Here is a 14655-nt window from a genome sequence, read left to right on the forward strand (position 1 = left end):
ATATGATGCAAAGATATGAAATGTTTTGTTGAGTAAACAGTCTATTATCCACTTTGCTTGTAAAGGGTATATCTATACAGAGAGATATAGATATGGTATATTGTTTCTTATAATAGTGGGGTTTCATGAATTTAATTATACATTTTTTTCCGGTAAAAATAAATCTAATTCAGCTGATTGATTTTTTCCATGGGTAACATTAAGGTAAAAGTGTCAATATTGCAAACTTGGACAGAGACATCATTTTAGAACCCAAAAATTAAGTTTCTGTAAAAATGTAAAAGTAAAAATGTAATCTCTTTAGGTTCTAAGTCATTACTACTAACGTTGTGGAGAATGTCAACATGAACATTAATAAAACACTTTGCAGAGCAAAACAACTGAGGATTTGCCAAGAATTAGAGCAACACGATGAAGCATAACTTTAATTTTTGAAGACAAAAATTACTCGAGTTTATTTATTACAAATAGCTCAGAGTGGTTAAAGAGGACTCCTATCATATTCTGATAAATTTTAAATCATCAGTTCAGCTCCTCCATATTCAGTACAATCCCCTCTTTATTGTAAGTGCATCTGCCCTTACAATCACAGTGGCTGCTTTTTCTACCACACTTTGAAATAGCCAGTAAATATCGAGAATTTATATTTACACAGAGACATCTTCTGTGAAATCTTACATATATTTATTTCATCTTAAGAAATAGTATAGCAGTTGATCAAATGTTGCATAAACTCCTCCAGGACAGTAAACTACACGTTCCTATTAAGTGAAATAAACTATCCCAGATGCCAGAATCCCACTGGGGGAAGTTTTCTGTGAAAGCATGCATTCGTTGCAAAGACATGGACAACTTATTCCCCAGGAAATATTCATTTACTATGACATCAGGATTTTTATCATACACCTGAAAATTTATTAGAATAAAACAGTGTATTTAAAGAAACTTACCCTAGCAATCATAACGCAGAAGCAGTTAATGACAGGTATCTTTTTTAAAAAGGCTTTGAATGTCATTCAACTAAAGCAAGTCACATGACTGTGATTGTGACTAAATTGTGTAGCCATCAGTAATCCTTTTCTTTCACAGTTTTAGGGACGTGCTATTATACATTGAAAGCAAAGGGGTCATTGCCTTGTAAAGTCTGCCTGAATCATCGTTTCTTAGGGGTTGCCGGAAAGGCATTGGCCTCTGCGGGAGAACCCCAGCCTCCTCCTGGGGCCTCGCCGCTTTTTTCCCCAGATGCCCCAACGTCCCCCTGCAAGCCTGGCGTCCTGTCCCTGTCCCATGGGGAACTTCTTGCCGCTTTGGGGTGCCGCCCGTGGGGGAGACACGCACCCTGGGTGCAAGTCAGGGACTCCACAACCCTCCTGGCCTGCGCAGGGGCTTCCGGGAAGGCACTACCATCTGTGGGACAACGACAGCCGCCTCCTCGGCCTCGCTGTTGTTTTCCCTGGGCTGCCTCAACATACCCCGTGACCCGGGGGACTTCTTGCCGCTTTGGAGGGCCCCCGGTGGGGGGAGACACACACCCTGGGTGAAGCCGGGGACTCCACGACCCCCGGGGCCCCACGCAGGGGCTGCAGGGAAGGCACTGGCCTCTGAGGGATGATCCCAGCCTCCTCGGCCTCACCGCTTTTTCCCCCGGCTACCTCAACCTCCCCCTGCAAGCCTGGCGTCCTGTACCCGTGACCCAGGGGACTTCTTGCCACTTTGGGGTGCCGCCCATGTGGGAGACACGCACCCTAGGTGCTAGCCAGCGACTCCAGGACACGCCGGGCCAGGCGCAGGAGCTGCCGGAAAGGCAATGGCGTCCGCGGGATGACCCCTTCCTCCTCCTGGGCCTCGCCGCTTTTTTCCACCTGCTGCATCAACATCCACCTGCAAGCCTGGCATCCTATTCCCCTGCCCCGGGGGACTTCTTGCCGCTTTGCGGTGCCCACCGTGGTGTAGACACACACCCTTGGTGCAAGCCAGGGACTCCACGACCCCCCGGGCCCGGCGCAGGGGTAGCCGGGAAGGCACTGGCCCCCGCCGGAAGATGCCAGCCTCCTCCTCAGCCTCCCCGCTTTTTTCCCTGGCCTGCCTCAACGTTCCCATGCAAGCCTTGTTTCCTGTCCCAGTGCCCTGGGGAACTTCTTGCTACTTTGGGGTGCCCCCCGTGGGGGAGACACGCACCCTGGGTGCAAGCCACGGACTCCACGACCCCCGCGTGCAGGTGCTGCCAGGAGGCACTGGCCTCAGAGGACCCCAGCCTCCTCCTCATCCTTACCCCTTTTGTCCCCGGGCTGTCTCAACGTCACTCTGCAAGCTTGGTGTTTGTTCCCATGCCCCGGGGGACTTCTTGCCCCATTGGGGTGCCCTCCGTGTCGGAGACCCCACCCTGGGTGCAAGCTGGGGACTCCACGATGCCTCTCCGGTGGCACAGGGGCTCCCGCGATGGCACTGGCCAACTCGTGATGACCACAGCCTCCTCCTAGGCCTTGCCGCTTGTTTCCCCGGCGTGCCTCAACGTCTCCCTGCAAGCCTGGCGTCCTGTCCCTGAGCCCCGGGGGGACTTTTTGCTGCTTTCAGGTGCCCCCCATGGGGAAGACAGGCACTCTGGGTGCAAGCCAGGGACTCCACGACCATCCCCCACCCAGCCAGGGCCGGTGCAGGAGTGGCCAGGAGGGCACTGGCCTATTCGGGATGACCACAGCCTCCTCCTCGGCCTCGCACTTGTTTCGCCGGGCTGCCTCGACGTCCCCCTGCAAGCCTGGCATCCTGTTCCCGTGCCCCGGGGCACTTTTTGCCACTTCCAGGTGCCCCCCCACCGTGTTGGAGACACACACCCTGGGTGCAAGCCAGGGACTCCACAACCCCCCTGGGCCCGTGGGAGGATCATTTGAGCCTGGGAGATCGAGGCTGCAGTGAGGTATGATCATGCCACTGAACTCCAGCCTAGGCAAGACAGCGAGACCTTACCTAAAAAAAAAAAAAAAAAAAAAGGAAGAAAGATTGGTCATTTGTGATGGATATCTGTAGCTTTGCTTTCCCAAAATCTATTTTCCTTTCTTTGGGTCCCTGATTTGCCTGCAGGCACCACAACTGCAGCATTGTCTGTAACTCAGGAAGAACTGTCCTTACCATTGGCTAGTAAAGATAGCTGATCAGTATTTTGTTTTTGTTTTTTTTTTAAATCAGCCACTCTGGCCACAGTAACTATTAGAGAAAGTATGTGATCAAGCCTGACCAATTAAAGCCAAAAAGACTGAGGGGATTTTAATCGGGAGCTCGCAGGATAGAGATAACCTCATCACTAGGATCACTAAGAAGAGAGAATTGAACCTGAAGCTGCTGGGAAACACCTTCCTAAGAATGGTGCCCAACCTGGGAAAACAGCTCCTGCATTCTGCTTTGTCTAAGGCCAGCTCTAAAACACGTTATCCCAATCACTTCTCAGCCTTTTGGCTAAGTTTAAGAGTAAAACACATCCCTAGGGCTTTCATTGTATTAATAAAACAAGTGAATAAATTGCCTTTTCCTTTATGAGTTTGTTTTCTTTCCTGTTCAATGTAAAAACCATGCTTTATAACCCATGTTGATTTTTTTTTTAATAATAAGAGTTGAGGCCCCCATTCGGTAAAGGGATTTGCCTAGGGTCTCAAATATACCCAACTGGATCCCATGGATTCTGACTCTTGCCTCGTGCTTCATCCACTAGTCTTTGAACAGAGTTTGTGTCTTTAAGACTTGGCTAAATATCTAAAATCAAATTCTTATATTCACTAGAAGAAAATATAATCTAAAGGAAGCTGGTGGTGGTTCCTTTCATGGTGTTTGTGATCCAGACTGTTGGCAACTCTTAGATATGCTCTACTGGAAACATGCATATATATCACATAGAAATGTGAATAACCCCTAAGGAAAAGAACTGGAGAATAACTTAGTAACGGCATTATTATTATGCTCAGAGGCTCAGTAAAATACATATACATAGAACTATAACTCAAATTTAAAGTTTACATGTATAAATGTATTACTGTAAATATACATCCACTGATACATGAAACAATCACAAGTCTGATTATATTTTATAAGATCGTTACATACGTAACTACAGGATTTCTGCTTTATATTTATACTTACAAGTAGAATTTTCTTCTCCCCTTCTGGCAGGTAACCAAAGTTAAAAACATAAACTATTTAGAGAAATAAACTTGATACCAAGGGACAAAATAGATGCCAGAACCCTCATGTCATATTGCAAACTTGATTCAAATTCTGTTGCTGTAACCTTTGTGACATAACTTTATGTAAAAGGTTTAGATTTTTTTTAAATTACTATATTATTTACTTGAGTAAATGAAATAATAAATGTTCTAGTCCATTTGGCCTGCTACAACATAAATACCATAAACTGGGTGGCTTAAACAACAAACATTTACTTATCACAGTTCTGGAGACTAGGGACTCCCAGATCTGGTGTCTTGTGCTCTTCCTCGTAGTGGCCCAGGTCCACGCTGTTCTTGGCAGCCCTCTTCAGCAGTTGCTTGCCTGCACTCTTGCCGCTGCCACCCCCATTCTTCTGGGCACCATGGGATGCCAGCGAGCTCCTCTTGGCCTGGCCAGTGCACCATGTGGTCTGCAGGCAGGAGTCGGAGGCCTGCAGGTTGGCCATGGACAGCATTCCCTGAATGGCTTCCTGCATGCTGGGACAGGCTGGGGGCTGGCTAGGGGCACGGAGAGACAGGCACTCAGCCCAGCAGTCTTAGCCTGCAGCCCAGACACTTAGACAACAGCCCATGGCCTGCACAAACTCCTGCACAAACTCCTGGCCTTGGTGGCAGGCAGTGGGCGTGGAGCAGAGAGGGTGGGAGTGAACTGATGACTTCTCCCTTGGAAGAGGCCAGCCACTCCCCCATCCAGCTCTGTTCACCCACCCATACTCCACAGGGAAGGCTGGAGGCCTGGGGAGAGAGATGGGCATGGAGAGGAGAATTGGGAAGACAGCAGATGGGAAGGAGGGTCCAGACCCTCACATGGTCACGGTTTGGTCTCTCCCACCTTAAAGCTGGCAAGCAGACTCAGCGACTTCCCTCCTGCACCCCAGCCACTCTGTGTACTCCTTCATTCCACCCTGTCCCTCTTTCCCAACTGCAGAACTAGCCCTGGGCATTCCTTACCCCACTTCGCAGGGAACCTTCCCACGTGTCACCCTGAGAAGGGGCAGCACAGCCCACTCCCTCCCATGGCACATGCTCTCCCCAGTGACCTGCAACTTTTCTCCACACCCACACCTGCACCCACACCTGCATCTACACCTGTGGCTACCCCCCCACATCTACACCCCCAGCTGCATCTACACCTGTACCAACTCCACACTCACACCTGCATCTACACCTGTGCTACCCCCACATCTGCACCCCCAGCTGCATCTACACCTGCACCTAACCCCACACCTGCACCCACCTGCACATGGACCTGCAGCTACATGTGCACCTGAACAGGCACAGCTGCACCTCAGCTCAGCACAAGCTCACTCCCTTCTGGCAGGCTCCACAGACTCTCAGGCTTTCTCTTTGCGCCGCCCTCAGCTTCAGGTGGCCCCTCCCATAGTGCCCAGCCTCTCTCTCATCTACATCCTTGTCCTATGCTCCATACCTGTGCACACACCTCCTGTCTACACTGGCTCTCCTCCTTCTAGAAGAAGCTTCTGAAACACCCGATATGTGATCAGCCTGTCTAGACACACAAAGTGGTGAGATGGGGTGACCACTGTCATCCCAGAGAACCAGGGGCTTGGTGCTGCTGGATGGCAAGGACCCCCAAGGCCAAGTCCTGGGCTCTTTGGGTACCTCCCTGCTGGGCCCTCCCATGGGATCCAGCCCTGGCCTCTTCATGGGGCCCTGCCCCACCCCAGCCCAAACCTCCCTACAGCCAGGACCCTAACCTGTCTGTGCACCAGAACTACCTGGGCAGCTTTACAAATGTCAAGGCCCAGGCCCCACCCAAAAACTCTGAGTCAGGAGTCTGCCCTGGGCTCCAGATGCTGTGTGTAGCCAGGACAGGTGCCCCAGGCTTCCCCACCACTCACGTGGTTCAGCCCAGCAGGTACCCCCTGCAACGTCCCTTTCTAGTCCTCACCCCTGCCCACTTCCCTGTGGCCCAAACCTGGCCCCAGGACAAGGCAGCCCACCCCCCCTACAGGGGAGGCCCGGCCACATCTGTCACTGCATCTGGGCACTCCTGGGCCCATACTTGGGGCACATGGGGTGCCTGCTGTCCTCTCCCTCTGCTCCCTGGACCCACCCCTCCAGGACTCCTGCATCAGCATCACTGTCTCTCGAGCTGCCCATCCCCTCTCCACCACTTCCCAGAAGCACCAGAGGCACTTTCAGTAAAACCATTCAAATGAGAAAGGCTGGCAAACCTGTGGCTGTGAACACACCCCGGTGCTTTATGGGGTCTTGTGTACGAAGAACCCCTCACCAAGGACAGCACACATGTGAGACAAGAAAGAGGACAACACAGTGGCAGGCGGGCCACCCAGCTCTGCATGCCTGTACCCATCTATGTCACCAGACACAGAGACTGAGGCACCTGGGGCAGTGGCCCATGAGGACAAGTCCCTGCTCAGAAGCAAGAGGGCTCCTAAGACTGAGGGTCTGCTGGAGCGCGACAGGGAGAGGAAGCTGCCGCAGGAAGCCCAGACACAGAGGGAGTCTAGGGCTAGTGAGGCAACTTGGACAAAAGCTGCCCATGCTGGACAGCGCTGAGGCCCAAACCCACTGCTCGCTGAGGGTCCAGTGGACTCAGGGGGTGCCCAGTGATGGGGGAGGCACCCTCGCTGCAGCCCTCACCAATGGCACCTCCCAGGCCCTGTCTCAGACACACTGGACTGCGGCGCGTTTCAGGTTTCACAGGAACTGAACAGGACTGAGGTTTGAAAGCCACACCAATGAGAAAATCAAGCACGGTCAGCCTCGAGCACTCCTCAGAAGGCACTGCCGGGAGCCGCCCCCACAGTGCCGGGACCACACCTCCCCTGCCACACAAGCTGCAGCTCTGAGGGCCCGCCTGAGCAAGGGTGGTCACTCCTGCTCTCACTGACATCTCCACAGGAACAGGCTCTTCCAGCCCCAGCTCAGGAGCCAGCCAGAACACACAGTTCACCCTGCAGCCTCTAGCAGGCCCAACCCTATCCCTCAACTGGCCTGCAAGGCCCAGAAAGACTGGAGGGCGGGGTCTGCACCCAGCCACAGTGGGGACGGGGGTGGCCAGGGACACCCACTGCGAGGGTTCATGCCGTGCCATCTCGGCAACCCAAAAGGATGAGGGCTGCATGCCCGGGCCCTGCAGGGTTGCTGGCGAATCAATGAGCAACGTCTAACTAGTTGGCATGAAAAATAATACATTAATCCCCCAATTATCATACCCAAATCCTCTTTTTCCCCCAGCTGTAAACACTGAATAAACTACCCACGACAAATTAACATATTTTCCTCCATTTTCTTCAGCTGTTTTTTCCAAGCAGTCCATACTTAAAACAGAACAAATGGACCATCAAAAACTGATCTACGCTCCAAATGGGAGATTTTGGGAGAGGAACTGCCTGCAGCGGGCTGAGGGGGACCGGCGGTCTCAGTGGCCCCTGGCAGGCACATATGCACGTGCACACTCCCCGAAGGCATGGGTTCAGCAGGGGAAGCTCTGGATTTCTTGTTATCAGTGTGTCCACAGATGGGTTGCCCCACTCCTGGGCTCAGATTCACAGCCGGGAGCCCAGGACGCAGTGCCTCCTCACAGACTCAAGCACAAAACCCTCCCCACCTCTGTCCCCATCACCATGCCCCCTGCAAGTCCACAGATGCCCACAACAAAGCACCTTGTGACCCCTGGGCTCTTGGCCCTGTCTGCCCTCATCTTGGGTGGCCTCAGACACCCCCTAACTCCACGGCTCCAGGGCCTCTCCAGGGACCTCGGGAGGGGCCTAGGGTGTTTAGAAGCCTCTCCCACCCCTGAGGCCAGTCACTGAGGTGTCGGCTAGTGCACACTCCTTCCCAGAGACGGGCATCCCTCAAAGAGCTGTGTGGAGCACCACAGCCTCTGATAGGGAGGAAGAGCTCATAGTCAGGCTTCACCCCCAGCCACAAGCACGTCTCTGCAGCAAGGAGCTTAACATGGACAGAAACCACCTAGTGCCAAGCAGGAAATCTGACCCCTAAGGCGCTATGGAAGCCTCCCATCATGCTTCACTCCCAATAATAAAAAAAAACCTTACAGCTGGCTTTCTGATCAATATTACATGAACATAATATTGCATGTAAAACAGTAATACATGAAATAAAATACAGCCAATTGATTTAGCAAAAGCTCTTTTCAATCAAGCCCTTAATCCACCTTGCCCAAGCCTCTCGTCTGTCTAAAAGCAGGCCTGCCCTGCGGCCTCCACCTGCCCACTTAGCAAGCTTGGGGCTGTGGAGCAGGTGACAGGATAGCCCTGGGTTGCCCATGGATTCTGGAAACCACAGAGTCTCAGAGAAGATCTTGGGAACTGAGCAGGACCCAAGCATGGGCTCTGTCTTCCTCAAGCCAAGTCACTGCTGGACAAGGGACCCGCCACGCACACCCAGACATCACTGCCCAGCACTAGTCAACCCTCCAGGACTTCCAACCTCAAGTTCCAGAATCAGGCAGACGGAGATTCTGAGCCTGGCTCTGCCACTTCCTAGCAGTGTGGCCATGTGCAAGTGTAAGCCCTCAGAGTCTCAGTTTCCCCATCTGTGCAATGGGAATCTGCAGCTGTCATGAGGACCGGGAGGGCTGTGCTCCCCATGGCAGCTGTGGCACCTGCATGGGGCTAGGCTAGGGTCAGGCCAGCATTTCTCACCTCCATCCTCAACTGCCTAGCACCGTCTCAGAGTGAATGCCATTTAATAGCTTCCCAGGAACCTAGAAGCAGAGCTTCAGGGGCACCAGGGAGGGGGCTGCAGCTCTGCCCCCTGGGCTACCTGTCTGTAGTACATATGGAACAACCCATAACATTTCCACCTGAAAAAACAACAGTCTCGGCACTTAAAATTGAAAACCTGTGAGTTCTGAGAGAATTTACCAGGGACCATCACTAGAAAAGTAAGCCCTTGGTTGAAAGCAAAGCCCCAGTGAGACCAACCACTCCAGCATATGTACCCTGCAGTGTGCCCTCTGGCATTAGAGCAGCATCTGTACCCTGCAGTGTGCCCTCCTGCCCAGGCCCGGGGCGGCTCAGCACTGGCTCCACCTGTGCGTCCACCTCACAGGCTCCAAGCACCATGGCCGAGGGCCAGCCCTGGACCTGCCTGGTCCCCACTCTTGGGTGCTGCTGGGTGGTGGGGCCCACCTGCTGGGGTTGTATTTCCAGGGCATCGATCTCCTCGCTGGCCTGCAGCAGGTGCAAGATATCGGCTGCCAAGCTCCCACTCTCCTTCTTGACTCTGGCATTGTGGCCGGGCTTGGTGTCCGTGTCGATGTGCAGCAAACCCTCGACCAAGGAGTCGTCACTGTGCCGCGTGAGAGACAGGGCACCGGTCAGGGGAGGGTCCAGCCACCGAAGTGGCCTGGGAGTTGGGAGGGGGATACTTTTTCCCTTCAGGGACTAAACTAGGTTTTTTAACGTTTTTAAAGAGCACTGCCTTTCTAATGAACACTGCTGGGGTCAGACAGAGGCCCCTGGAGCCAATGGGGCTGGATGGCCCACACATGGGCACACGGGGCAGATGTGGGTGCTGGAGATGTCTCAGGACCACAAAGGACCAAACTATCTTCACACTGTGTACCATATTCGCAGAGAAACTGGTTCAACGGAACCCTTAACACGAGAGAGCCCCAGTGTGTAACACATATAAAGAGATGCCGCGATGACTGGGTGGAGAGGCAGGGGCAGGGCCTGCAGCCTCAGAGGGACCTCAACTTGCGGGAAAGCAGTTAACAGGCTCAAATCCGGATAAACTCCCCTGGCAGGGTGCTCAGTGGGGACAGGCCCCTCACACGCCCAGGCGGAGGTGACCACTGTATCTTAGAGTTAGACGTGACCTTAGAACACTCACTCAAGGGTGGGGTGAGGGTAAGGGGCCCCTCCACCATCTCATGCAGAAACACCCTCAGAGACCACCCTGGAGTCACTCAAACCATGGCCTTGTGCAGACACATCTGCACATTCCTTCACACACACAGGGCTTCATGGATTCACATCTCTGCTCACACTCACTGACCTGACATGCACGCACATGCATCTATGCACACGTGCATGTCTCACCTTGTACTTCCACTTGGCCTCCGACTTGCTCTTGGTTTGCTCTCGAATTTCCAGCCTCTCCACATCATTCTCTATGTGGACCACGTCCTTGTTGGGCACACTCAGGATGGTCTTTGTGGCCTAGAAAAAAGTGTTGCTGTGACCCAGAGGCAGACGCAGAGGGCCAGTAGGACTCCCTTGTGCCACACAGATTCCCTGTCTCCTTCTAGCCCATGTGCTTGCAGCTCATGCCCCCATCCATCTACCCATCCATGCATCCATTCACCCACCTATCCATCTACCCGTCCATGCATCCATTCTCCCACCCGTCCATCCATCCAACCATCCATCCATCCATTTATTCATCCATTCATTCATCCACCCATCCATCCATCCATTCACCCACCCATCCACTCATTCATCCCATTCATCCATCCATCCATCCATCCATCCATTCACCCATTCATTCATTCATCCATCCATCCGTCCATCCATCCGTCCATCCATCCACCCACCCATCTTCCCACCCATCTGCCCACCCATCCATCCATCCATGCATCCATTCGTTCTTCCCATTCATCCACCCACCCATCCATCCATTGACTCATCCATTTATCCATTTACCCATCCACCCATCCATTCATTCATCCTTGCATCCATCCATCCATCCACCTATTCCTCCATTCATCCACCCATCCATCCTTTTATTCATTCATTCATTCATTCATTGATCCACCCATCCATCCATCTACCCATCCATCCATTCATCCATTCATTTATCCATCCATCGGTTCATTCACCCACCTATCCATCCATCCATTTGTTCATCCATTCATCTATTTGCTCACCCACTGATTCATTCATCCATCTATCCATCTATTCATTCCTCCATCCACACATCCATCAATCCATCCATTCGTTCATCCATTCATTCATCCATCCAACCATCCATCCATTTATGCATCCATCCATTCATCCACCCATCCATCCAACCACCCACCCATCCATCCACTCACCATTTGTTCATTCATTCATCCACTCATCCATCCATTCATTTATTCACCCATCCATTTGTTCATTCATCCACCTTTCCATCCATTCATTCATCTAACCATCCATTTATTCATCCATCCATCCATCCATCGATTCCATCTATCCATTCCATCCACCCATCCATCCATTCATTTGTTTTCATCCATCCATCCTATATTCATCAATCCATCCATCCACTCACACACCCACCCAACCATCCATCCATTCTTTCATCCATCCACCCATCCATCCATTCATCCATCCATCTACCCATCCATCTACTCATCCATCCAGCCAGCCACTCATCCATCCATCCCTTCATTAATCCATTCATCCATCTACCCATTCACCATCCATTCATCCACCCATCCATTCATTTATTCATTCTTCCATGATCCATCCATCTACCCATTCACCCATCCACCCATTCATTTATTCATCCATCCATCCACCCACACATCAATTCGTTCATCTATCCATCCATTCATTCATCTATTCATCCATTCAACCATCCATCCAGTCATTCATCAATTCACTCATTCATCCATCCATCTATCTGTTCATGCATTCATCCATCCATTCATCCATCTATTCATTCATTGACCCATTCATCCATCCAGTCATTTAGCCATCCATTCATTTGTTCATGCATTCATTCATGCTTGTCCTGAGAAAGGGAACACAAAAGTGTCCCACTACATCCCTGTGATGCTGGCCCTGAAATGTCCTGGCCCCCAGCAAGTGGATAACAACCTCCTCCTGGCAGAAGCTCACACTCAATGGTGCTTGATCTCAGGGGTTCATGGTCCCTGAAGCCCAGACCTAAGATCCTCTAGTTAGAGTGGGTCTTCAGGGATGGGCCCATCTCTCTCACTGTCCACTGGGACTCCGACTATCAGGGCAACTCTGCTCCTGTCCTCATCCCTGAACACCCTCCCCTCCAATGGCATTCTCCGTGTTGTTTCTGCACAGACACCTCATCTACCTTCAGGCTTCAGCCTCAATGCCTTGGCCCCAAGGAGGATCCAGGGCTTCTTTGTCCCCTGGCAACTGCTCATCTGGCTAGGAACCTAGACATCCCATCCTGGAAAACCACCGTGCCTCCCCCACCAGGTGGCCCTCCTGAGTGCCACCGCTGCCACAGCACACACACACTGTGCTGCTTTCCTCCATGAGGGCCCCTCTCCAGGCCCACTGCTCTGTGGCTTGCTGGGGCAGAGCCTGTCCACCCTGAAGGGTCTGGGCCAGGATATTGCAGGATTGGGTCACGACCAGGCAGGGAAGTGCATCTTCTAGGCAGACTGACCTCACAGAAGAGCCCAAACCCCCACATCCTCCCAGGGGCCCCTGGAGAACAAGGACAATGGGCCCTAGTTATATCTATGGGCCTGGCCCCCAAGAGATATTGCAGGGCCTCTGGTGATGAGGTGGGGAGTCAGGGTGAGGGGGCCCTACCTTGCCCTTCTTGGGCGGCTCCATCTTGGTCAGTGCCTCCTTGGTGTGGGCTTTGAGCAGGTCCAGGTTGGGGATATTAGGCAAGGCTGACTCTCAGGACTTCTTCCCTTTCTTCTTGCCTCCATCTTTGAGATTCAGCGTTTTGTGGAGCCCTGGGGGCTTAGGGGGTTTTGGGGGCTTGGGGATTTTGGATGGCTTGGTCATCTTCACAGTTTTGGGAGTCTTTTTTTTTTTTTTTTGGACACTTTCTCCAGGAGGGATTGAGGCGGAGTGGCCTCAATTGGAGGCGGGGTGGCCTCAATTGGAGGCAGGGGCTCCTCCTTCTCCCAGTCCCCATCACAGACATCATCTGACGAGGCGACAGTATTCACTTCCAGTCAGGTGGCTTTGGAGGCATTCTGGGGTACAGAAAGGAAAGGGTTACTTGCTGCTTCTGCCAAACTGTGGCCCAGGAGGGTCCACACACTGGGATGCTGGAGACCCTCACTGCTAGCCTGGTGGGGAGCTGTTAGCCCAGAAAGGCTCAGCTACCCCACTCAATCAGGTGACATGCTCACACCCACCCCACGCTGCTGTGTGACACTCTCACACCTGCCATATACCATCAGTCACTTGCTCTCCCCAAGGCTCTTCTGTTCTACCCTGAGCACAGTGACTGGGGGCTCATCCAGGATCACACATGCTGGGACTCCAGGGGCTGAGGCAGGGGCTCCTCCCAGAGAGTGCCCTCCCCATGGGAGCTTCAGAGTGGCCAGTGCCATCTCTCAGTCCCTACACACTCACACCAGGACACAGACCCAGCCAGAGACCTGGGACCCTGAGCCCTCACAAAGGCAAGCTTGCCCAGGAGAGTGCAGAGAGTACTGTCTGGAGCCGGCAGCTCTGTGTCAGGCTGGCCCCCAGGCCCAGAGAGAGACAGGCAGGCCCTCCCCCATCCCCAGGAGTCCAGCCCAGTACCTGGGCACAACCCCCACCTCATTGAGCCAGATCTCTTTGGCCAGGTCTTTGATGAGCTGTGAAGGGTTGAAGTGCTCCAGGAGCTTGTCCTCATGCTCTGCCATAGCATAAAGGGCAACAGGGCCCAGGGTCAGCGCCAAACATGACCCATGGCCTTGATCTATTCCTGCATCCTTCCAGGCTGTCCCGATTGCTGAGACACCCAGATGAGCATGAGGAGAGGGGCTCCCCAGCCAAATTCTGCCCCAGCAAGAGGTCTCTGCTGTGACCCCCATCAATAGGTGGACAAACTGAGAACCAGAGGGAACAAGCATGCCTGAGGCCACCACCAGCGGGCTATGGAGTAAACATGGATCCCATCCCTTCTTCCTGGTCAGAGGCCACTCCACTGGGCCACACGGCTGAGGTGAGGTGGGAGGGGCACCCTGGACTGCCCTGGGCCTTGAGGCCTGAGGGAGGTAGTGGCTGCAGGATGGCCCTGGGAGTGTACTGGCTGCCTCTCCTACATGGCCCACCCATGAGAGAGGCAGGCTGCACATGGTGTTACCTGAAGCCTGGCCTCCCCCTCCTGAAGGCTTCCTGCAAACCTCCACTGGCCCTCTCTGGCCTGGGAGAGGGTCCTTCTCCCTCAGGAGTGGGCAAAGAGCCTCTGCAAAATGAGAGCCCCAGCAGGAAACACTGTCCCAGAGGGTGCTCGAGGCTAAGCCAGACCTTCCCCTCCCTTCTGTAGCCAAAACCAAGGGAAGATGCTAAGGAACACAGGAAGAACTTCTGTGGGGGTGTGCACAGGAGGGTCATCAGGGAGGGTCACAGGGAGGGGATGCCTGGGTCACAGAGCAAGGTGGCTGGGGTGCTGCACCCACATCAGGCGGCTTAGCTTCTGAACTGATGCCAGGGCCAGCCAGGAGGAGCCAAAAGGGCATCCCCAGCACTCCCTGTCCTGGGGCCAGCCACTC

At 53.1% G+C, this 14655-nt stretch overlaps 1 protein-coding gene across 1 annotated transcript in view; it reads right to left on the reverse strand.

Moving 5' to 3' along the window:
- Positions 1 to 401: 401 nt before the first annotated feature.
- LOC104001766 (uncharacterized) overlaps positions 402 to 14655 on the reverse strand; it is a 64065-nt gene continuing 49811 nt past the window's right edge. The window contains 5 exon segments of the mRNA XM_063791914.1: positions 402 to 2964; positions 4428 to 4712; positions 9362 to 9521; positions 10277 to 10396; positions 12743 to 13140. The gene's annotated coding sequence lies outside the window, so the exon portion shown is untranslated.

Source organism: Pan troglodytes, chromosome 14 (assembly GCF_028858775.2).
Source record: "Pan troglodytes isolate AG18354 chromosome 14, NHGRI_mPanTro3-v2.0_pri, whole genome shotgun sequence".
In the NCBI taxonomy this organism is placed as follows: Eukaryota; Metazoa; Chordata; class Mammalia; order Primates; family Hominidae; genus Pan; species Pan troglodytes.